Here is a 23,396-nt window from a genome sequence, read left to right on the forward strand (position 1 = left end):
GTAGAGAACTTGTAGGTGACTCCACAGGTTTTCCACATGGCTTGCATGTAGTGGGACATAAAATGTGAACCCTGTCAATATCACCTCCTTTGGAAAACCTACTCTGGTAAAAATACCAAGTAGGGTCTTAGCCACAGCCTGAGCCGTAACAGTCCTCATAGGTGTTGCTTCAGGATACCTTGTGGCATGATCCACTACAACCAGGCTAAACCTGTTGCCTGAAGATGTGGGAGAGTCAAGAGGACCAACAATGTCAATCCGACCCTCTCAAAAGGAACTCCCACCACTGGGGGAGGCACCAGGGGTGCCACATTCTTGGCTCCACTTTTGCCAGAGGTTTGGCAAGTGTGGCAGCTCCTGCAGAATTTGTCTACTTCTGAACCCATTTTAGGCCAGTAGAAGTAAAGAGAGAGCCTTTCCTTGGTCTTCTTAAAACTCAAGTGACCAGCCAAAGGTATCTCGTGGGATAACTGAAAAAGCTGGAGTCGGTTCACTAGAGGTACTACAAGTCTTTTGCAGTCTCCAGGTGTTGATTCAGTTGGTTCACCGTAGAAGAGGCCATCTTCCCAGTGCAACCTATACTTTCCAGGCTCAGTCCCATTGAGCTCAGAAGCTGCCTGTAGGCAAAGACCTTCAAGAATAGGACACTCTCTTTGTCCACTGCTAAAATCTGCCCTGTTGGGTCCACCTTCTGCCAGTAAAGACTGCAGCTCAGGATGGTCAACAGGGTCAAGATCTCCAACCAGAGTAAGATCTTCTTCTAGATCTGATTCCTCAGTATCTAGCTGAACCATTCAGGGTTGAACCTCACACTAAGCCTCAGCTGGTGGAGGAGTCACTGATGTGACTTTGGACAGTCTTGGAGATGTTCTTCTGGGCACAGGAGTGCTTGCTGGTTTCTTGCTGGCAGACTTGGGTTTCCCCTTTGTCTCTTTCTGACCTGCAATAGCAGTAAGTAAGTCCTGTGGACTTGGGGTGATAGTTTCCTCCATCATGTCCCCAGGAAAGCCTCTCAAGGTTCTCTCCTTTGCAGACCTTGGGCCTCATCAGGAGTTGGGCGGTAACGCTGGCACTATTAGCTTTTAGTGCCGGATCACTGGTTTGGCGGAAGGGTTATTGCCCATTCCCCATTGGGCCCATTTGGGAATTCCTCATTCCCCATTGGGCCCAATGGGGACAATTTGCGCTATTACCGCCGGTGGATTTCCCGCCGGCGGTTATCGCGCCGAAAATTGGCAATTTTGCTGCGGATTTCCCCCAGCTCAGAGCTGTGGGGAAATCCGCCAAAGCCATGATCTGGTGGACCCTTAAATGCGGTGGTAATAGCACTACCGCCGCATTTAAGGGTTACCGCCAGACTCGTGATGTGGCCCCTTGTGAGCTCCTGCTTCCTTCTGCTGGGGGGCCTGGGGGTACTAGACAACTCCAAGAGTTTTAAGGTCATTACTCAGCAGGACCCTCCCAGGCATGTTATTTTGCACACTTACAGGTATTCTGACAGTCATGTCATTACACTGGATGAGAGCTGGTAACTGGGGAACCATTTGCACAGGGCCTCCAGCTAATTTGGTTAGGTGTTTGGGTGCCTTAGCAACATCCTCCACCTTGAAAAAACATTCATCAACCACAGTTATGCGGGCTCCAGTGTCGCTGATGGCAGAGGTTTCCTGACCATTCACAAGAACACTATCTTTGTAATACTTTTTAGTATTATCTGGGATTGACTTATAGACATCTAAGTTCTGTTGTTCCCGAAGACCCACGGACACTAAAGAAACACTAGCTGAGACTCTCATGGGCTCATCAGCTAGTAACTGAAAGTTTCCACTGGCTATAGGTACTTCATCCACCATGGAGAAGGCTATGGAGACAGTGTGGACCCCTGAAGGTTTACCCTTACATCTGGGATCTCCTTTCAAATGATCAGTTAACCCGTAAACAAAGCATTTACCAAATGCTTTATTGAATGGAGGTTTGTTCTGACCTCCATCTGATTTGGGACCAGATGGTACACCAGCCTGATTTGGTTTTCCTTGTGGCTTACCCTGGTTATGTTTGTGGCCCTCTTTTGGATTGGAATTATTGGAATTCTCTTTGTTATCTTTCTTTGACTGCTTTCCCTCATCCTTTTTCTGAGTTGCCCCTGGTGAGTAGCCTTGTTGGCAACCCACAAGTCAGCAGCCTTAGCTAACTTCTTAGGATCTATCTCCTTTGAATCAGCTCAGTGCTGTCTAAGCTCAGGAGAGCACACATCAAAAATAGACTCCAACATTACAAGATTCCTCAAACCTTCATAAGTGTTCACTTTGTAACCCTTAACCCAACCGTCCAAGTTTTTCAAACATTCACACACCCAGGAAAGCCAAGGGGTACCATCATGCTTTTTGAGGGTTCTTACCCTCTTAAAATACCGGGAAGGGGTCTTCCCAAATCTAGCTATTAATGCTAGCTTCACACACTCATAATCCTGCTTACCATCCTCCCCCAAGTCCATTAAAGCATCACTTGCAACAGGGGGAAGCCTATAGAAAAGCCAAGGAATCAACTGATTCCCTGAGATACATTGAATCCCATGATTGTACTCAAACATTGCTAACCAATCCAAAACATCAAGTTTAGTCTCATAAATACCAATCATTTCCTTTGGCATACAGGGTCTCTTAGGGCTGGAAGAACTAGAGGACTCTGGGAGAGAAGCATTTTCTAAAGACAATTTCTTCATTTCTAGTTCATGGTTCAGCTCCATTTCTCTGAGCCTTAACTCTTGATGTTTCATGGCAGTTTGTGCATCAATACGTTTCACTTCCAATTCAAGTGTCATTTTCTCAAGTGCAATAAACTCAGGAGTAAGAGTAGGACCTGTGGGGGTCCCTGTGGACAGAGGTTGTGCTTTCTGAGCAGGTAAGGGCTCATCTACTTCTTCTAAATCAACACTCTCAGAATCAGAAACATCAGTATCCACATTTGCTGGAGGGGTAGGCCCTTCTGACCCACTCTCCAGACTTTGTTTTCCCATTAGCTTCGCAACCAGTTCAGATTTTTTCCTTTACCAGAGAGACTCCTCTCTCTACACATGGTTCTCAAAACCTCAGCCGTGTAGTTTAAGAGTCCCTCTTCAGTGTAGCTTTCCATATTTGACATGATTTCTCAGTTAATAGAATTAGTGGTGTTTTTAGCCTTGTGGTTAGTTGAACCCAAGCAATAGCAGCACTCTAAGTGTAATCACTCTACTTCCAAATCCTCACCGCTGTACACCAGTGTTAAGCAGAATTCTGTGCAGTGCCCTTAGGGACTGAAAGGGGCCCCTAGGGGTGGAAACAAGGCGAGTCACTACACATGATAGCTACGCCAGACACAAGGTTGTATTCCCAAAGCTAGGGTTTATTGCAAAGCAAAAGTCTCAGTTGGCCAACTCGGTCTAACACCCCGCGACGTGTATCTCTAGACCTCGAGGGACGCAAGAGAGTGAATTACGTACATCAGTTACATATATACAAAATGCATATCAAACAATCAGCTATGACATGTTTAACACCCCCCTTTACTGGGTTTCTTTGAACTTGGTGTGATGATGGGCACTTTCAACAACTATGACACCTTCCAATCAAACACCTTCAAATCAATTCATATCAAACACCTGGTAAGCGCGACCACATTGCGCTACTTTTAACTCTGTTTTTGTGTTGGTCAGCCAGCCTCGAATTTGCTTCACTTGGTATAAAGGCACACAAGTGCTCCGAGTTGCCCCATAAAGGCCTAGGCAACGTGCACATGCATGCGCCTTATACTTGCCTGTAACAATCAAGGCCCGTCAGCCTCTGTATCACTCTCATGCTCATTGCCTTACTCTGCACCCACCTTGCCACCCTCTTGCCCTCCACATCCAGCCTCGTACTCAAATACTTTGACGTACTCCAGCCAACATACAACCCTATTGTATATGAGTTGTGTTGTGCCCTATGGTCGCCCCCAGACTACATTTGAACTGTGTTGTGCCTTATGGTCGCCCCAGACCACATTTGAACTGTGTTGTGCCCTATGGTCGCCCCAGACCACTTTTGAACTGTGTTGTGCCCTATGGTCGCCCCAGACTACATTTGAACTGTGTTGTGCCTTATGGTCGCCCCAGACCACATCTGAACTGTGTTGTGCCCTATGGTCGCCCCAGACCACATCTGAACTGTGTTGTGCCCTATGGTCGCCCCAGACCACATTTGAACTGTGTTGTGCCCTATGGTCGCCCCAGACCACATTTGAACTGTGTTGTGCCCTATGGTCGCCCCAGACCACATTTGAACTGTGTTGTGCCCTATGGTCGCCCCAGACCACATTTGAACCGTGTTATGCCCTATGGTCGCCCCAGACCACATTTGAACTGTGTTGTGCCCTATGGTCGCCCCAGACCACATTTGAACTGTGTTGTGCACTATGGTCGCCCCAGACCACATTTGAACCGTGTTATGCCCTATGGTCGCCCCAGACCACACTCGAACTGTGTTGTGCCTTATGGTCGCCCCCAGACCACAGTGCACGTAGCCTGTCCCTGACGGCATTTAACCTGTCTCTGATTGCATCTAGCCTACATATGATTGCTCCGTCTAGCCTAGAGGTACCCGACTCTTGCAAACCAACTGCTCGAGCCTAAAACCAGGCCACAATGATACTAACTTTTATTTACCTGTCAGCCTTTTGGACCACAATGCCTAAAGTAAACCACTATCCGAGGCCCACACTACAGGGCATATCGCCTGTGGATGAAGGACTCTTAACTCCCCCCCTAGAGCCCAGCCATCAACTCTCACACTCACTTATTACCCACCAATCACTAACATACCTTCCCTGTGACATTGCAAATAGAAACGCAAAACTACGTTCAAGACTACCTAAAATTTACGAACCATTAGCTAGACTCAATACCTCTTGCAATAGAAGTAACGCTAACATCCGAAACACTCCTCCTGTAAAAATTGACCTCCATCGCAACAACCGCCTAAATAAGCAGCCCAACGCTAATAATAGCATACCAAAAAAGAAAAGTAATGCCACCCAGGCCACAGCAAAGCCGAACATCCAACTGAAGTGCGCCCTTATTAATGCCAGGTCACTAATCGCACACGCTACCGAAATTGCGGATCTCATTCAAATAGGAGACTATGACATCTTCGCCATAACAGAAACTTGGCTGCACCAATCTGCAGGACCTGCCCTAATGCTTGCCTTACCCCATAATTACACCATACTTAGAGAAGACAGAGTCAACTCTCGAGGAGGTGGCCTAGCTATTATTGCTAAAAATAATCTCACCCTAAAAACTGAATCAAGTTCAACGACTAACTCCTGCGAATCATTAACTGCTAAACTCCTCGCATCTCCCTCTCAAACTATTACTATTCACCTTATCTATAGACCACCAGGCCCTATTGGCACGTTCGAGGAGGACATTTCCACAATCCTCTCAAACAACCTAAAAACTTCATCCCAAGCTATCCTTCTGGGAGACCTAAACCTAGGCTACAATGACCCTAAAGACCTGCAAGCAACTAATATCACTAATGTCATCTCAGAACTAGGCTTCTCCCAAAAAATCCTACAACCCACACACGAAAAAGGCCGTATACTTGACTGGGTTGCTGACTATAACTGCAATACAACGATTGTCGATATCACCTCACAAATCTGGACTGATCATGCACTGGTAACTTTCCTCCTAAATGTTAACCTGGCCCTACCTATTGAAAATGCTCTGGCTCCCCCCTTGCCAACCAGAAACAAAAAACTTATAACTACAGAAAAACTGCTACCACTCATCCTCCCCAGATTAAACTCTCTACCTGACTTATTGGACACCTCATCACTAGTAAATGAATTCAACTCTTCCATGGCTACAGCTCTAGATACTATTGCCCCACTGAAACTGAGAAAGAGCAAGCCCAGACCCCACCTAAACACCTGGTTTACTCCTCACCTCAAATCTCTAAGACTTGAAAAACGTAAATGCGAATCTGCTTGGCGACTAACCCCAACAGAGACAAATAAAATTACACTCATCAATGCCTCCAAGATTTACAAAAATGAAATAAGAAAGCAAAAAGAGATAATTTCAACAACAGAATACTGCAGGCCAAATCTGGAACGAAAGAACTATTCCTTATACTAAAGGAACTAGAAAACCCTATTCCTATCCAAGATAACTGTGACAAAAATAAAATATGGTGCTCGAACATCCAAAAAGCACTAAATGACAAAATTGCCACACTCCAAACAAAAATTGAGACAAAGAAACAGAATATTCCACCCTCAACTAACCCAAGAGGCAAACCACCAATCAGCACTAAACTAGACCATAAATTTAACTTCTCGAAAGTAACTATACTCGAAACTGAAAAGATAATACTTTCACTCAAGCCATCCAATTGCCGAGGCGACCTATGCCCAGCCCAACTAATAAAGGACGACGCGGCCAGAGACCTCTCCCCATTCATTTCTAAGCTTATTAATGCCTCCTTTGCTTCAGGCACTATACCAGATAACCTCAAGCAATCCTGGGTCCTCCCCCTCCTAAAAAAACAAACACTGGACCCATCCATCCCGACTAACTACAGGCCTATCACAACGGTACCCTTCCTGTTAAAAATCCTAGACAGGGTAGCCTACCTGCAGATCCAAAAACATCTGGAGCTGCACCACCTTTTAGGCACAAGACAATCAGGATTCAGACCCCAGCACGGAACTGAAACCGCGCTCATCGATCTTAAAACTCAGGTTGATGAGCTGAGAGACTCTGGAAAGATGGCCCTACTCCTCTTACTGGACCTCTCTGCAGCCTTCGACCTAGTGGATCATGATGTGCTCTACACCCACCTAGAAACAGCTGCCCATTTCTCCACACATGCCATCGCATGGATCAAATCATTCCTAACCGGTAGAACTATGAGAGTCTTCTCTACTTCTGCTGCTGCTGACCCTGTATCCATCACATGTGGAGTCCCAAAAGGTTCTTGTGTCTCCCCCACTATGTACAACATCTTCAGGAAGCCCTTGTTCGATGATCTAGATGATCTGGGTGTTACCTACACTAACTATGCGGATGACACTCAGATTCTCATACCACTTTCAGGGGATTATGAACAAGATTTGGCATTGGTGAACAAGACCTATCTCATCATTCAGGCATGGATGGCCACCCACGGGCTATGCCTGAATGATGACAAAACGGAACTTATCATACTGGGGAACAAACAAAACATCAATAGATTAAAAAAAGAATACTCCTCCTTCGTCATAGACGGCAACACTATCAAGGTGGCAAAAGAGGTAAAAACATTAGGGTTTTACCTTGATTCCCACCTCTCCCTAACCAAACAGGTGAGCGCAATGGCATCCAGCACCGCATATACCTGCAAGCTGATTAGAGCCGCAAAACCATACCTATCCACTGCCAACTGCCTAACCCTTGCTCGAGCATTAGTGCTGTCGAAATTGGACTATTGCAACGCACTATACTTAGGGGCCAATAAACATACGTTGCAAAAGATTCAAACACTACAGAACAATGCTCTTAGAGCTGCCTTAGGAATTCCAAGAAGGGAGCATATTTCAGAGGCTAGAAGACAATCCAACTGGCTCTCCACAGCGGACAAAATCAAACTCAAGACAGCTTCTCTAACTTTCAAAAGTATCAACCATCTAGCACCCAAATACCTAGCTGCTAAATTCAACAGAAAAATCTCCACTAGACCCACCAGAGAAGCATACTCCAACCAGTTAGTGATACCCCCATTTAAACTAAGTACGGCCGGAGGAAACAGCTTCCCGGTCAAAGCTGCCCAGCTTTGGAACTCCCTCCCGCCCGGCCTGAGATCTACCCAATCCTACACTCTCTTCAGATCTAACTGTATCAACTGGATCAAAGAAAATGACCGATAGTCCCGCCCTACACTAACATAACTACTGTCCTACAGACGTACTATGCACATAATTATATACTCTCTATCTTCCTACTGCATATTTCCTGTACATATTATGTTATATGTTTATATTATGCACATTGTATATTCTCCCTACTGTCCTGCATTATGTAATTTCTACGATGTATAACCACCACTTGTAAGCATGCGTAACCTGTAAAGTTTAAAGTATCGTTGAACAACGCGCCCGGTTACCCTCGGGTTTGGTGCGCGCTATAAATAATAAACAAACAAACAAACAAACAAATATCTATTCTAGTAACAATTTGCAATTTGTGAGTGCGGAGGCATCTTTCAGTTGTTGAAGAGAACACAGCGCTTCTGTTCTTGGAAGCGAGCTACATACGGGGGAAGAGTTGCATTCCAGACCTTGCTATCTATGAGGTGCTATTCGTGTCCTGGGAGCCGACACGCTCTAACAGGGCTCAGCAAGGGGGGCCGTAAGAAGAGCATAATTCAAGCCTTTAGCTGCTTTATTCTAACATATTCTACCATGTAAGGAGACTGGCTGACACATGATTAAATGCCCTGCAGCTCTGCTTCAAGGCTACATTCGGGAGGGAGCCGGGCATTCTTCCTGGCGCTGCCTATGTTGTGTTTCAACAAACTTTTGTTATCCTCGCGGCCCTGTGGCCTTGTCCTTTCACGTACAGACAACAATGTTTTACAGTCGAGCAGTGTAAGCAGAAAATGTACTGCAAAGCAATAAGAACAGAAAGCAATGAGCAATGGTTAGAAAACAAAATGGCGATTCTTGTTACATCAAAATGACCTTTCATTGGCAAACTCGGAAACCTATATTCTGTCATATCGTGCATGAGACGGTTGGCCCACGGCCATCAGAATACGTTTGCGGTCACATATGAGAGGTATCCATTTTTCTAGACTGACAAACCCTCCTTTGGCCGTATGCCAAACGTCTCATATATTTATTGTAAGCTCCTCTAATGATGATAAGTCTGAAGTACTTATGTCTGAATTTTGCATGCTATCGTAAACATCATCATTTTCATCAATATCTATAGCAATCAATAATTTTACTGTTTTCATCTCATTTGTGTCTTGGTCAGCCCGACCATGAGTTTTTTTTTTTTGTCATCATATGCATACATCCCTTAGTACATCCCTCAGTTACCTCAGCACAAACTATTGGTAGGCAGTGTATGCAAAAACAGCACGTTATGAATATTCCAAACACCACTACTAATATCGAAATCAACTTCCATCCCCAAGAACGCAGTATTCCCCAAAACCAAGACCCTATTCCCCAGCTTCCTTCTCCAGTAGGGAGTTCGGAACTAAGTACATGCCTTTTCTTTATTGCTTCAAAGATTATAGGGGAATAGTCAATTACATATACACAACACGCTGATCCCACTATTTTGCAAATTCCCCCACGATCAACGAGGATCACATTGAGAGCCATTCTATTTTGCAGGGTCATTAACCTGATTCCTCTTTCTTCCAACGTCATGTTAAATAGTATATCTGTTGTTGTGTTTATGGTATTTCTTAGTATTCTGGACAGCTGCCTTATATTATAGGAGTTCACTATCTGCCCCAAGAATGGAATGAATGATTTTGCTACGTCAGTCGCTATCAAACACCCTCGCTAGTCCTTTTGACTCTAGCTCTGGATAGTCTGGCCATGTCTGCTGTTTCTAAGAGGAATACTCCTGGGAACAGTAGACCTAGGTAACATGTACCTCCCCAGTTTCTGGGCAACCAAGGATATGCTTTCTCTCCACATATAAAATAAACTGGATCTCCCACATATACTGGTTCTATTTCCCATTTCAATAACACTGTATTCATGCATCCAGTATATGTTCCGACTGAAAAGGAGCCTTTCTTTATTAGACAAAAAGGGACAGTTCTTGGGCTATAATTCACCGTGTAAGAAGGGGGAATTGCATCTTTGTCCCCGTCTGTTCTTACACGAAATGTCATCACAGATGTTTTTTCTGGTGGAGACAATCTATCTCATCTATTTTGTCGTGTTATCTTTCGCATACTTTTCCTCGTGGGCTCTGGGGCCATTGCTTGTGCTTTGTGGAATATGGAACAAACCACAGGCTTCATTATTATTTCCTCAAACTTATTAATGTTGGTTCTGTCTAATTGACCCGTACTACTCTCAATTCCATTTCCCATAGAACATTGCACTTAAAGATGCACTACATGCAGAACGTAATGGTACTCGCTGTACATACCAACCTATTCCTTTCCCAGCATGCTGTGGTAAATGGGCACATACCCAGCAATTTGTTTTCTTCAGAATTGCATGTGTCATATTCATAATTAATAACAACGTGTTATTCCCAAACCCTTCCCTGTGTCTTTCTTCCATTGGGGGCAGGGTATAAGTAATCACCTGAACCGGGCTTTCAGTAGTGGATATATTAACTATTGGTAAAAACATTTCTAATGGGTGTATCGATTCCACATACCATAATACTAAGGCTGTCGTTATTGGTGCTACCACGCTCATAAAGCACATAATTATTGTCAGTGCCAGCATACAATTCTTTTTACCATGTGTTTTTCTTAAGCTTACAGTCTTTATAATTGACTCATTCTCAGCAGTGGTGCAGGAGGAGGCTGGAACCGGTCCCGACATGTTTCTCATCATCCTTCTTCTTCCTTATTATAGTTCGTCATGGATATCTCTCTTCGTTGCGCTTGCTCTGATGTCAATAAGTTCAACGGAATTGTCACAGTTCAGTTCTGCTAGTTCTTTATAGCCTGAATTTGCTTATTTATTTTTAGGCAAGATCACTTGTCCTTTCTCATACTGCTCAGAGGACTTTTGATCAGTTATCTTATTGCCTTAGTACCATGTGCGCCCAGCTTGTCCGCTATGGTTCCAGACACATGTACTTTTTATGATCGCACCGAGGAGCCGCGAGTCTTGAATTGTCCGACTTGCACAATTCTCACACTTCTCTCCTCTACCCTCTAGTTCCTTCTCCGTCCATGAGCAGAACCAGAGGTTGATATAAAAGCCAAAGAACTGTGGATCACTTTGTCTTTCAAGGCCGCAAATTGTATCGCCTTACTCCTGGTATTGTGTGATCCGTGATCAGTGCCGGTGCACTTCCAGATTCAGGCTCAAAGTCGGCCTGTGACGCTACTGCAGGTGCTGGTGTGCGCTGCGCCAGTGATGCAGATTCGGTCTTTGGCATGCTGGGAAGTGCTGGTGGGCGCCAAAGGGGTACACGTTTAGTTTCTGCTGGTATTTGCAAGGCATATTTCGTTTCGGCCAAAGGTGATGTCGATTCTGCTGGGCAACGTTGGGGCACTCTTTGCCCTTCCCCTTTTTTGGCAGTCGTCTCAGGCTTTGTTTCGAGTTTCACTTCTCGTTTGGGCAGATTTGGTGGCTGCTTACTGGCAACAGTTTCTTCTGTTTCTGGGACCGCTGCCTCTTTCCGGTCGTCTGGGTCAGGCAAGTCTTTCAGTGACGTTGGAACCTTTTTGGCATGGGTAGCATGGATCCACGACTTCCGTCCATCCACCCGTATCGCCGTCTGCGTTGCCAAGAGTACTTGATAGGGGCCCCGCCACCTGGGTGCTAACGATGACTTTCTTTCAAAATCTTTAAGCAGCACCCAGTCTCCTGGCTCCAGCGCGTGCCCCGGACCGGTGTATCTCACTGGTAAGGCCTCCTGCACCTGCTGATGAATCAAACGCAATTTCTGCATTAAAAGGCCACAATAACTACTAAGCACAGGATGTTCTACCTCTCTAAGTCGTTTTGGCTGAGGTGCGCACCAAACATTTGCCGGCCTCCCCATTACGATTTCGTACAGGGAGAGCCCAGTTTTAGCCTGTACAGACGTACGCATGCATAATAGCACTATTGGTAATGCATCAACTCAACTTGCTTCCCGCACATATTTTACTGATCTTTGACTTGAGAATCCCATTGTGCCTCTCCACAAGACCGGCCGAACTTGGATGCCTTGAACTATGGAATCTCTTATCGATCTGAAGAACCGCACATATCTGTAAAACCACTGCACCCACAAAATGCGGGCCATTATCTGACCATAAGACACTGGGCAAGCCAAAACGGGAAAAATATTCTTTAAGCATTACTTTTGCTGTGCTCATTGCTGTGCAGTCCTTTAAGGGATATGCCTCCACCCACTTACTGAATGCACAAATCACCACTAGGACATATTTCAAATTTTGGCATCTCTCCATCTCTATGAAATCAAAATGGATCACCTCAAAAGGCATAGAGGGCGGGCCAAAACTGCCTATTGGAGTCACTGTTCCCTTTCCTACATTGTGTTGTAAACACGTAATACCGTTCTGCACCGACCTATCTGCATTCTTCTTTATGTTTACATTCTGCCATACTATGGATAGGTACTGTATTATCTTTTTCGCACAGATGTGGGTAGAGCTGTCGGCCATTGTGACCATTGCAGTCACATATGAATTTGGCAACATCCAGTTTCTAGTTCCCTTGTCCACCCAACAACCTTCCAGATCTAACTCAGCAGAGCCCTCTGCCCATCCTCGTATTTCATCGGCCGTAGCTTTGGCCTGCATTTCTTTGACAGTGGCAACTCCCTTTTCTATCATACAGGGTACTTCCTCAGTCTGAACCGTCCTGATTTTGGTATTTAAATCAGTGGCAGTTTGTTTCGCAATTCTGTCTGCAAACGCTTTTCCCTCTCCTACTTTGCATGTTACCTTTTTGTGTGCCTCACATTTCACTATTGCTAGGCGTTTTGGAAGCATGAGTGCAGACAGCAATCGTACAATCAAAGGGCCATGTTGAATTCTGGCACCATGTGATGTCAAAAACCCTCTCTCAGCCCAGAGTCGGCCAAAGTTAGGAACCGCCCCAAAAGCATACTGACTATCAGTATATATATCCACATTCAAATTTTCAGAAATCTTGCAGGCTCTGGTTAATGCTATTATCTCTGCGGCTTGTGCCGAGTTGCAGGGGATTCTTTTGCTTTCTACAATGCTCTCTAGGGTAGTGATAGCGTATGCGGCAGTTGTCGTGCCGTCAGGTAATTTAAAACAAGAGCCGTCACAAAATAACTCTCCATCTGGCTCTTTCTGTGGGGTATCACTTAAAGCAACTCTCCCCTTGGTTTCTTCCTCAGTGACCATTAAGCAATCATGGGGGGGTGATTCATTCTCCCCAATTTCTTTTATGGGTAGTGGCAATTCTGCAGGATTCAAAGCGCTACACCTCATAATTTGGATATGGGGCGCGAACAAGATAATCTCATATTTTGTCAATCTAGCAGAGGTGAGGTGTTGCGTCTGTGTCCTATTTAATAGAACGTCTATGGCATGTGGCACCATCAGAATTAAAGTATGCCCCAATACCATCCCTTCCGTTTGTTTCACTGACGCAGCAGCCGTCGCGACAGATCGCAAACATTGTGGTAGTGCGCGTGCTACAGGGTCCAGCGCAGAAGAAAAATAGCCACATGACCTATTTCTTCCACCTTGTTCCTGTGTCAAAACCGCCAAGGCACATCCTTCACTTACACACAAAAACAGTCTAAAAACCTTCTCATAATTCGGCGTGCCCAAAACTGGAGCTGAACATAATGCAGTTTTCAATTGATCAAATGCTTTCTGACATTCCTCATCCCACTGTAAAGGTATAGCCGCATCCTTTCTAGTCAAATTCACCATCGGTTTCACAATTAACTTAAAATTACCAATCCATTGTCGGCAATATGAAGCCATGCCTATTATGGCTCTGACTCCTTTCTGTGTCTTTGGAATAGGCATACAAGAAATACTTTCTATGCGTTCTGGCATTAGCCTTCTCCCTTCTTCCGAAAGTAGGTAGCCCAAATAGGCCACCTCCTTTCGATTATATTGAAATTTCTTCAAACTAGCTTTATGGCCATGTGCCGCTAGGTGTGACAGTAGTAATACAGTGCTCTCTTTACAAATCTCCTCTGTGTCAGCAGCTAATAATAGATCATCTATGTATTGCAAGAGTACGCAACCCACTGGTAAGTCTAGCATGTCTAGCTGCTCTTTCAATGCTCTACTGTAAATACTCGGACTTTCCGTGTAACCTTGCGGAATCCGCCTGAATGTAAATGATCGTCCTCCTAATGTGAGCGCGAACAAATATCTGCTGTCCTTGTCCACTGGAATGCTGAAGAAAGCATTTTTTAGATCAACTACACTAAAATATTCTGCTGAAACAGGTATCATTGTCAATATTGTAGTGACATCTGGCACTAAAGGAAATTGTGGATCTACTACTTTGTTTAGCGCGCGCAAATCAATTATAAAACGGTATGGTACTTCATTGCCTCCTTTTTTATAAACTGGAAGAATCAGGCTGTTGCATGTACTGCCTGAAATTTCTTCAATCAACCCTAATTTCACCAAATCTGTAATAATACTCTTCAATCCTTTCTCACCTTCAGCTGAAATTCTGTATTGGGGAATTCGCGGTAGGGTAACACGTTCTTTCAAAATAATTTTTACTGGCTCTATTTTCAAGCATCCTACATCGTTGTCATGCATTGCCCATATACAGGTTGGCACTTTACTTAGTTCTCCTGGTAAAGTTTCAGACATGAATTCTGATACAGGGGCATCTTGTGGCCAAATCGTTAGGAACACCCCGTCTGCCGTGCAATGTATAACGGAATCTAATTTTTTCAACAAATGTAATCCCAACAAGTTCTCCCCACAATTTTCTGTTAAAAAGAAAGGACAATGTTCAGTGAATGGTCCTATAGTAACTGGGACTGGTTGGGACACTGGGTTTATGACTGGTGTACCTGCGAACCCTACGGAAACATTATTTTGCCCTGACAGTGGTATATCCGGAACCAAGTGGTGGTCTATTGAACACTTTTGCACTCCTTTATCTACAAGAAAGCTCCTCATTCCCGGCTCTCATTTCTACGTAGGGTCCTCTCTGATTCACGGGAATAGACACTGGTTCCGACCACTGTCCTGGGCTGTCCTATTGGGGAAATAACACATCGTCCGATGTGTAATCATTGCTGTTACTGTAATACGTGTTTGGCTGTGTATCGAAAACGTTCCCACTCTTCCCTCTATTTCCCCCACTGTGGTTTCCATACTCTTGGTTTTGCTGTCCCTGACTCTGGTTAGGGGCACTTTGGTTTTGGGGTTGGTTTTGATTACCTCCATTATTGTGGTGCTGCTGCATACTATTCCTATTTGGTCCATTCGCTCCTTGGTGTCCTTTATGCTGTCTCCTCTGACCTGGCCCATTTCTGTTCTGCAGATGCGGACATTGCGCTCGCCAGTGTCCTTCCTCCTTACAATACGCACACTGATTTGGTCCCACTGTTCCCCCATGCATATTCGAATGACTCCTTCCTTGTGCGTTCCCTCTCCCTCTATTATGTCCTACTACTTGCTGCAGTAGTACCCGCGTTTTCAGATTTAACCTGTCCTTCTCCTCTTTCTCTTTATCCGCAGTCACTCTGTTTTCATAATATTGGGCCATGTGTAATACTTCGCCCAGCGTTTTTGCTTGCCATGCACTCTCTGATGTCATTATTAGATCCTGGATTGGAAGTTTTAACCCCCTCACATATTTGTCAAAAAATAACCTCTTTCCCGCTTCTGAGCTCACATCCTGCCCACTGAAGTCTGTAAATACTTCTTCAAATCTGTTAAAATAATCTGTAGCTAACTCATCCTTGCCTTGTACACATGCAGTCAATTTGTCCCATTGAATTCTTTTCTCTGGGACAATTTCTTTCAATTTCTGTACTATTCGTGCTGGTAATGCTACCAGGTTCGGTCCCGGTGTTCCTCCAACCGCTTTATTCCTGTCTTCTATTATCAAGTCCGCCCATGTGGCGCCAAAGGTCGTTGTATCATCCACCTTTCTTATTTGTTTCCATATGTCTGTCGGCAGGATCACTGTGAATATTAGGTCTATGTCACCCATGGTAAGCACGGATGATTGCAGGCAGGACTCTACTTCCTTGTAAAACCCTGCAGGATTCTTTCTTATATCAGGAATGATCTGCTTTATGTTGTTCACCTCCTGTCTGGAAAAGGGGACATGCACATATTGGGCGGTATAATGGGCTGGTGTTACCTGTGCCGCTACATTGCCCGCTGAGGGAACCTCTACTTTGGGCACAAAGGTAGGTGGAACCTCTCTCATAGGAAATGCCCCACTTACTGTCCCTCCCCCTTCTCTCATGTGTAAAAATATTCCCAGATCAAGCGATAGGGCTGTTTCTCCTGTCCCTCGTTCTAGTGCTCTTTTATATACTGCCATTATTTCGGGTGGGATGGCCTTATTGTTTTTTTTTCTTTGTCTAATAGATGTTCAGCCATCGACTGCAGTGCTTTTCTTTTCATGGGCATGGAATATTCATCAAATATCTCATGTATCTCCATTGTGGGAATACTGGGATCTGACATCCATCTAAACGCTTCTCGTATACATACTTTCAACTTGTCGCCCCTCTGTACTGACGACATTGCATGTCGTTGTTGTATATATGGCTCTACAGTTTCCATCCTATGTATCCCGATATCCCTACTCCTGTACCCAGGTGTAGTAAACATTTTGGCATAATCATTATCTAATTCATCTTTAAGTTCAAAAAGTCCATATACATGTTCTCTCACTTCTTCATCCCTCTCTCTACAGCGTGCTAATGCATTCAAATCTAACAATCACTGCGGTGGTAATTTCCCAATTAACTGTTTCCATTTCTCCACCAAATATTCACCCATGCATTCCAGCACTACCTGTCTTTCGTTGCTTCTTCGGAAGTCATATATCGAAGCCAATGTTGTCGTCCCATCATTCCCGTCTATATACATCTCTGCCTGTTGCTGCAATTCCACCTTCCTTTCTTTGCTGATCACACTGCGAGTTACCCTCATGCATCCCCGTTGTTCAGTCCCGCCTCTCACCCCCGTGGTTTCAACTTCAACCCCGGGAGGAACGGACGGTACCGAGTCTGTGTCTAAGGCGGGAGGTGCGGATGGGACAATGGGAACAGAGAGTGTCTGTTGTGGGCCTGATTGGCTAATAGGAAGTGTTACGTGCGCGGTCTGTGGCTGTGGGAGGGCTTGAGCTACCGGAGGGAGAGCTTGGGCTACGGGCGGGGTCTGGGCAGTAGTTACTGACGTGTCTGGCTTCACTTCTGATCTTGGGCCTTGTTTTGTATGGATCAATATGTTTTCTATCAATTCATCTGCTATGTGTAATTCTCGTTGTGGGTATATTTTTTCTATATTCAACTGGTCACGCCTACCTGCCTTCCTTAGACTCTCAGTCCACTCCTCCTCTTCTTTCTTTTCCACTACTTCACCTTTCGATTTATGCCTGCGCGCATGCTTCGCTCTACTTCTAAATCGGAGCATTGCTTCCCTTCTCCAGTCCTTAACGATATCAAATGCTGCAGGACGCGCTTCCTTTCTCATCAACACCCTTTCCAAGTTATCTATTCTCGCTATCTCAAAACTACCATTAATCGGCCACTGATGGTCTTGTTGCTTTCTGGTTTGCCTATGCCAAGTCTCGCAGAATATTATCGCACCCACTCCATACTTCACATACATCTCATACGCTGGCGTTCCCCCAGGTGGTACAATTTGGCCATCTTCCAAAGATTGTCTACCACAGCGGAAAAACCCCAGGCATGTTTCAACCTTCCCCTGGTTAATCAACCCTACCTAGGGCGTTTGATTTTGCAAAGTCAACCCTCAACCAATATCAGGATTACTTTGAATCGGGGAATGACTCACCTGATAAATCAATTTGTCCTTTCGGACACAAGTCGTCTGTATACTGACGCACCCAATGACGTTGTGTCTGCGTTTCTTGGCTTCCGCCTCGTTTCAGGACCCTCGCCTCCTTGTTCTCTAGCCAGGCACGTCGATCAGGTATCAGATGTGTGCAGATCTGCAAAGGAGTCTCTCATCACTTCTACAGGGCACCCTGAACACCTCTTGATCCCGGCTCGATCGTCCCGTCCTCGCCGTTCTCCGCCTTACTCAATTACAACGTATGCGATGGAACAAGTGGGGGAGGGTCCCTATTTGGGCGCCATCTTGAAAGGGGCCCCTAGGGGTCCCTTACATCTATGGAAACAAGGCGAGTCACCAAACACAATAGATACGCCAGACACGAGGTTGTATTCCCAAAGCTAGGGTTTATTGCAAAGCAAAAGTCTCAGTTGGCCAACTCGGTCTCATGCCCTGCGACGTGTATCTTGCGAGGGACGCAAGAGAGTGAATTACGTACATCAGTTACATCAGTTACATGTATACAAAATGCATATCAAACAATCAGCTATGAAATGTTGCACTCCCCCCTTTATTGGGTTTCTTTGAACTTGGTGTGATGATGGACACTTTCGACAACTATGACACCTTCAAATATCTATTCTAGTAACAATTTGCAATTTGTGAGTGCGGAGGCATCTTTCAGTTGTTGAAGAGAACACAGCGCTTCTGTTCTTGGAAGCGAGCTACATATGGGGGAAGAGTTGCATTCCAGACCTTGCTATCTATGAGGTGCTATTCGTGTCCTGGAAGTCGACATGCTCTAACAGGGCTCAGCAAGGGGGGCCGTGAGAAGAGCATAATTCAAGCCTTTAGCTGCTTTATTCTAACATATTCTACCATATAACGAGACTGGCTGGCAGCTGCAAAATGATTAAATGCCCTGCAGCTCTGCTTCAAGGCTACATTCGGGAGGGAGCCGGGCATTCTTCCTGGCGCTGTCTACGTTGTGTTTCAATGAACTTTTGTTATCCTCGCGGCCCTGCGGCCTTGTCCTTTCACTTGCAGACAACAATGTTTTACAGTCGAGCAGTGTAAGCAGAAAATGTACTGCGAAGCAATAAGAACAGAAAGCAATGAGCAATGGTTAGAAAACAAAATGGCGATTCTTGTTACATCAAAATGGCCGTTCATTGGCAAACTCGGAAACCTATATTCTGTCATATCGTGCATGAGACGGTTGGCCCACGGCCATCAGAATACGTTTGCTGTCACATATGAGAGGTATCCATTTTTCTAGACTGACAGGACCACTACACACAATTAAGACTACAAGTGGTAATACAAGTTCACCTTTGGTACAAGCCTGTACTACTATGTTAAAGTGGTAGCAGTAGCGGAGCAGCCAGGCTTATCTCAAGAGTATATGAGCAGTAGCGGAGATTACACAAAGGGACCACAATTACTGTGACTCAAGCAAACACTGACTCAAGGTTTCAGGTAAAAAATATAAGTACATTTATTTTTAAACCCTCTGTAAAACACAACACTTCTATATAATTAAAACCACACGTAAAATACACTACAAACAACCAATTCTCTTGGCACAGAATAACTCAAGGTAAGTACCTTATGTTTTGGCGGACTGGTGTTGTGAAACAAAAGACATTACTGGGAATACATATGCGATCACTTTTTGACAGCTCGGTCATATTAAAGAAACGCTTATCCGCGGCGAGAAATGTTACTAGGGCAAAAACACACTTAGCACCTGGGCTAACCAGAGAGAGTTGGTGGCAAAAATCATAGGCAATACTTTTGTCAAGGCAGACAGGATCAGAGAACACTCGCTGACAGAAATACAGAGGATCACACAGTCAGACAGTTCAAGCTTCAAGGTTGCCAGGAGTACTTGGATATTGTCAACAGAGGAAGAAAAAGTTATAAGAGGGAAGGAAGACAAGGGCAAGCCTTGGAGGAGGAGAAAAGGGATTAACCCTAGTTCTTCGAAGCAGAACACAGTACCTTATTCAAGGAAGAAGCTGGTGCCACGGCAGTTGTTCCTGGTAGTTTCCTGCAGACCCATGGTTCCTGGTACTTCAGTCGGGGAGACGAGAAGGAGAATGTCTGGAGGGGTCTGCACCACTCAGGGATGAGGCCAGCAGCAGCGACGGTGAATAAAAGGTGCGCACCTTTAAAACAGGAGAGGCTCTTTCGATGGCTACAGCAGGGTGCAGTGATTTTGACCACAAAGAAGGTCCTCTGGCTGTGGAGATGAGCTGGTTGACCCCACCAGGCTCAAGGGAAGAAGACTCCGGACTGGATCTTCTCTGGTCGTCGAAGGGTAGATAGGACTGCAGCAGGGCTTCACCGGGACGGGGTAGTTGCAGCAGCCATCTTCTTCTCCGCTTCTCTTCGGTTCCTTGTAGTTCCAGTGGCGACTGACTTCCAGCCCAAGAGTCCTGCATTTTATGCGAAAACTCCCCCATTCACACAGCCTGGCTGTCAATCACGCAGCAGGGAGCTTGTCCAGCCCGGAGAACCACCTCAGCCAATCATGGCAAAGTGTGACTTGGGTTTCCTAGGATACCCTGTGCAGGGGGTGACTACACCCCTCCCTCACATTCAGCCCACCTAGACACCCAGGCGCCCAGAGGAGGGCTTCTTGGCAGGAGCCCGCCAAAAGACGGTGAACAAAGAAGGCAAACCCGGTTTGCTGCGCAAAGTAAAACACAAGAGGGTTTTAACAAAAAGAAATGGTGACTAAACCCAACTGGAGCAAAAAGAAAGAGTATTTCATCAATCGGGTTTATGGTTGAGGCTAATATAATAGCCTAAAACAACACCATGTTTATATAGTATAATCGCAGTAGAAAAGTTAGGGTAGATACCACCGCCACCAGCTAAGTCTAAATGGTAAAAGAGCAAAACAAAGCTCGGAGAGGCACAGACAACAAGGGGTAGGGTTTAACCCTTTCCAGTACTCCATGTAAGATGGGTTGTACTTGGTATGTAGACAAAAGTGACTATGTAAAGTTAATGGCAACTTTACCTGTTTCTGGGGGACAGTAGTCAGCCCCAGAAAAAGGGGTCATTGGGAAGTCTTAGAGACAACCCTGTGTTACTGCACTGAAGGTGCTGTGTAACACACACAAGTTGAGCTCATGGAGTGGTGTGCTCCAGAGTCCAAGATCAAACAATAAGTAGAAATGCACATGACAAAACACTGGTAAGAGTGGGGAAAAATCAGCACACTCTTACCAAGTTGAAAAAATAAACTCCAGAAATCCAGCAAAGCTGCTGGGGGGCTCACTAGGTGAGGGCAATTAGCCATAGAATGAGAATTCTCCCTAACAGAAAGGGAGACCAAAGCTACTGCACCCTGATATTTTACACTCTTGTTGTTGTACTAGTTGTGAGGTTTGGCAATAGGTTTCTTAGTATAGGCCCTTTTTATTTGACACAACACCACTAGGACTGCCTTATTGTTTATTTGATGGTCGACGCTTGTTGCCATCTTAGATTTAGGTTAGGCATTTTCCAACCTGCATACAACATTCATTGTTCAATAAACACCCTTGAACTGTGATCATTTGGGTCTGTCTCACTTGTTGTCACCATGACTTCCTTACAGGTATCCAGTGATAATGTTGCCTGGGAAATGTATGCCAGCGGCAACATTTCCCCGAAAATCAAGCACTTTTGCCTAATATTCTATGACTTGAGTTAGAATAGAACATTGTACCTGTCCTAGAATATGTGGGGGAAGGATTTTAGGGGCGCAGGGAAAAAAATCACCTACCTGGTGACCTTTTCCCAGGGGACATTATCACATAGAACCGGCAATCCCTATAGCCATTCCCACCCACTTCCTGCCCCTTGCCGCTGAAAACACATCCTCCTGGGATCTGTTTGAGCTAGCTTTATCAAGTAGTACCATCAAACTGTGTGCTAAAAGTGCCTGTGGTGGCAGTCTTCTTAGAGTTAATGACTTAATTAGAGCTGTAAACTGGGTACCAGTGTAATAAAAATGTCTTATGTGGGTCTGCCTTCAGCCACACGATTTAATGTCATTCCCTGAAGTCTGGTTAACAACAAGCAACAGTTATGGATTGTAATTATAATGGTTCTTTTATAACAGGCTTAATATCAGAGATTGGTTTCTAAGCAAGGAATCGGGATTCAAATGTGTGTTGCATTGCGTTGTCTTGCTTCCAAGACAAACGTGTTGCCCCTGAGCTATCCCACCTCACCAAGTGAGTACAAGTATTAGGCATTTGGCATGCCCTGCTATTATGTGCCTAGGTGCTGGCACCGTTTTGCAGCTGCTACCATTTATGGTCAGTTAATACCACTATGGCAGCGCCTAGCAAATGCATTTCCCATGCCTATACAAATTCCAAGACTGCTGGCATTGCCAGTACTTCTTACACAACATAGTTAAGACTAGAGTCCACCCTCTTTCCGCCGTGTACCTATTATGGTATACAAGGTTTAAAGTGGGAACAAAACAGTGTGAAAGAGATGTCCCAAGCTCTGACTCAGAAGGTGCACACAAACCAAGTTATATGTGAAACTTTGCCTGGAAATAACTGGCTGTTGTTTGTTAGGGGAGTTTTGCTAAAGTCTACCAAAGGTGAGACTTCATAAAACTATCCCTGGTTATACAGGCCCCAACTCTTAGTATAAGGCTGTACTACCCAAAGGGTTTGGTAGATTGACAGAGCAACCAGGCTTATTTTAGGAGGAGGATGTGAGCTTAAGGTAAGTACAATGAACTCAGGAAATACATCGGCGCAAAGAAACTCTTACACACGTGTAGCTATGGTAAAATATACATTTATTATATATACACAAGGCAATGTTATATTCAGGTAAGTAAATACTATATAACTTAATCAACACAATAGAAAACATCAGCAATATTTCAGGTGAGTAAACCAATAGCAGGGAAGCATGCAGATCATGAACACAGTTCAATCGTATGTAAAACCACTAGTTATAGCAAATCAGAAAATCAGGACAGCCAGCCTCCCCCAGTGGGAATTGGTTCCTTTCAGGCACACCACACGACAAAGGCTAGTGGAGTTTCGGGATCCTCCGATGCTTCCTGTTCACTCAGACACACTGGAGCCTCAGCGGGCTACACAAAGGGTTCCTGCCAAAGACAAAACTCAAATTAGGCCGCGCCCCCAAGAAGGTAGAAGGACCAAGAAAGAACAGCCATACAAGAAATTGTGAAAAAGAAATAAGCCACCATGTTGGAACAAAGATGACCCTTTTGTGCACACCACAGCTGTGAATACAGCCTGCGAGCAAAAGTCGCACCAAAGTCAGTCTACTGCTGCCAACCATAATTGAATAACTGTTACTGTAACAAAAATGTTGCAGGAGCAGAGAGAAAGGGGATACTACGTAATCCCTCAGCACTCCACATAGGGTGGTGTGTGCTGAGCTCTCAAAAGGATAAGCTAACAAGGATAAAAAGTGTCCCCCTAACCTTGAGAACACTAGTTCTTAAGGAAATAAAAGAATATAAAAAGGAGAGCCCAAAGGGCTCCCAGCAATACTGCACATGGGGTGCTGTGTGCTGCAAAAGTGAAATACAGGTACCTTTAAAAAGGAATGGAGGAAAGCATGACTCCATAATATAAAATAACACATAATGAACAGGGCTCCCATGGTCTG

The sequence above is a fragment of the Ambystoma mexicanum genome, chromosome 11, assembly GCF_040938575.1.
Source record: "Ambystoma mexicanum isolate Mex_15411 chromosome 11, UKY_AmexF1_1, whole genome shotgun sequence".
Lineage (NCBI taxonomy): Eukaryota > Metazoa > Chordata > Amphibia > Caudata > Ambystomatidae > Ambystoma > Ambystoma mexicanum.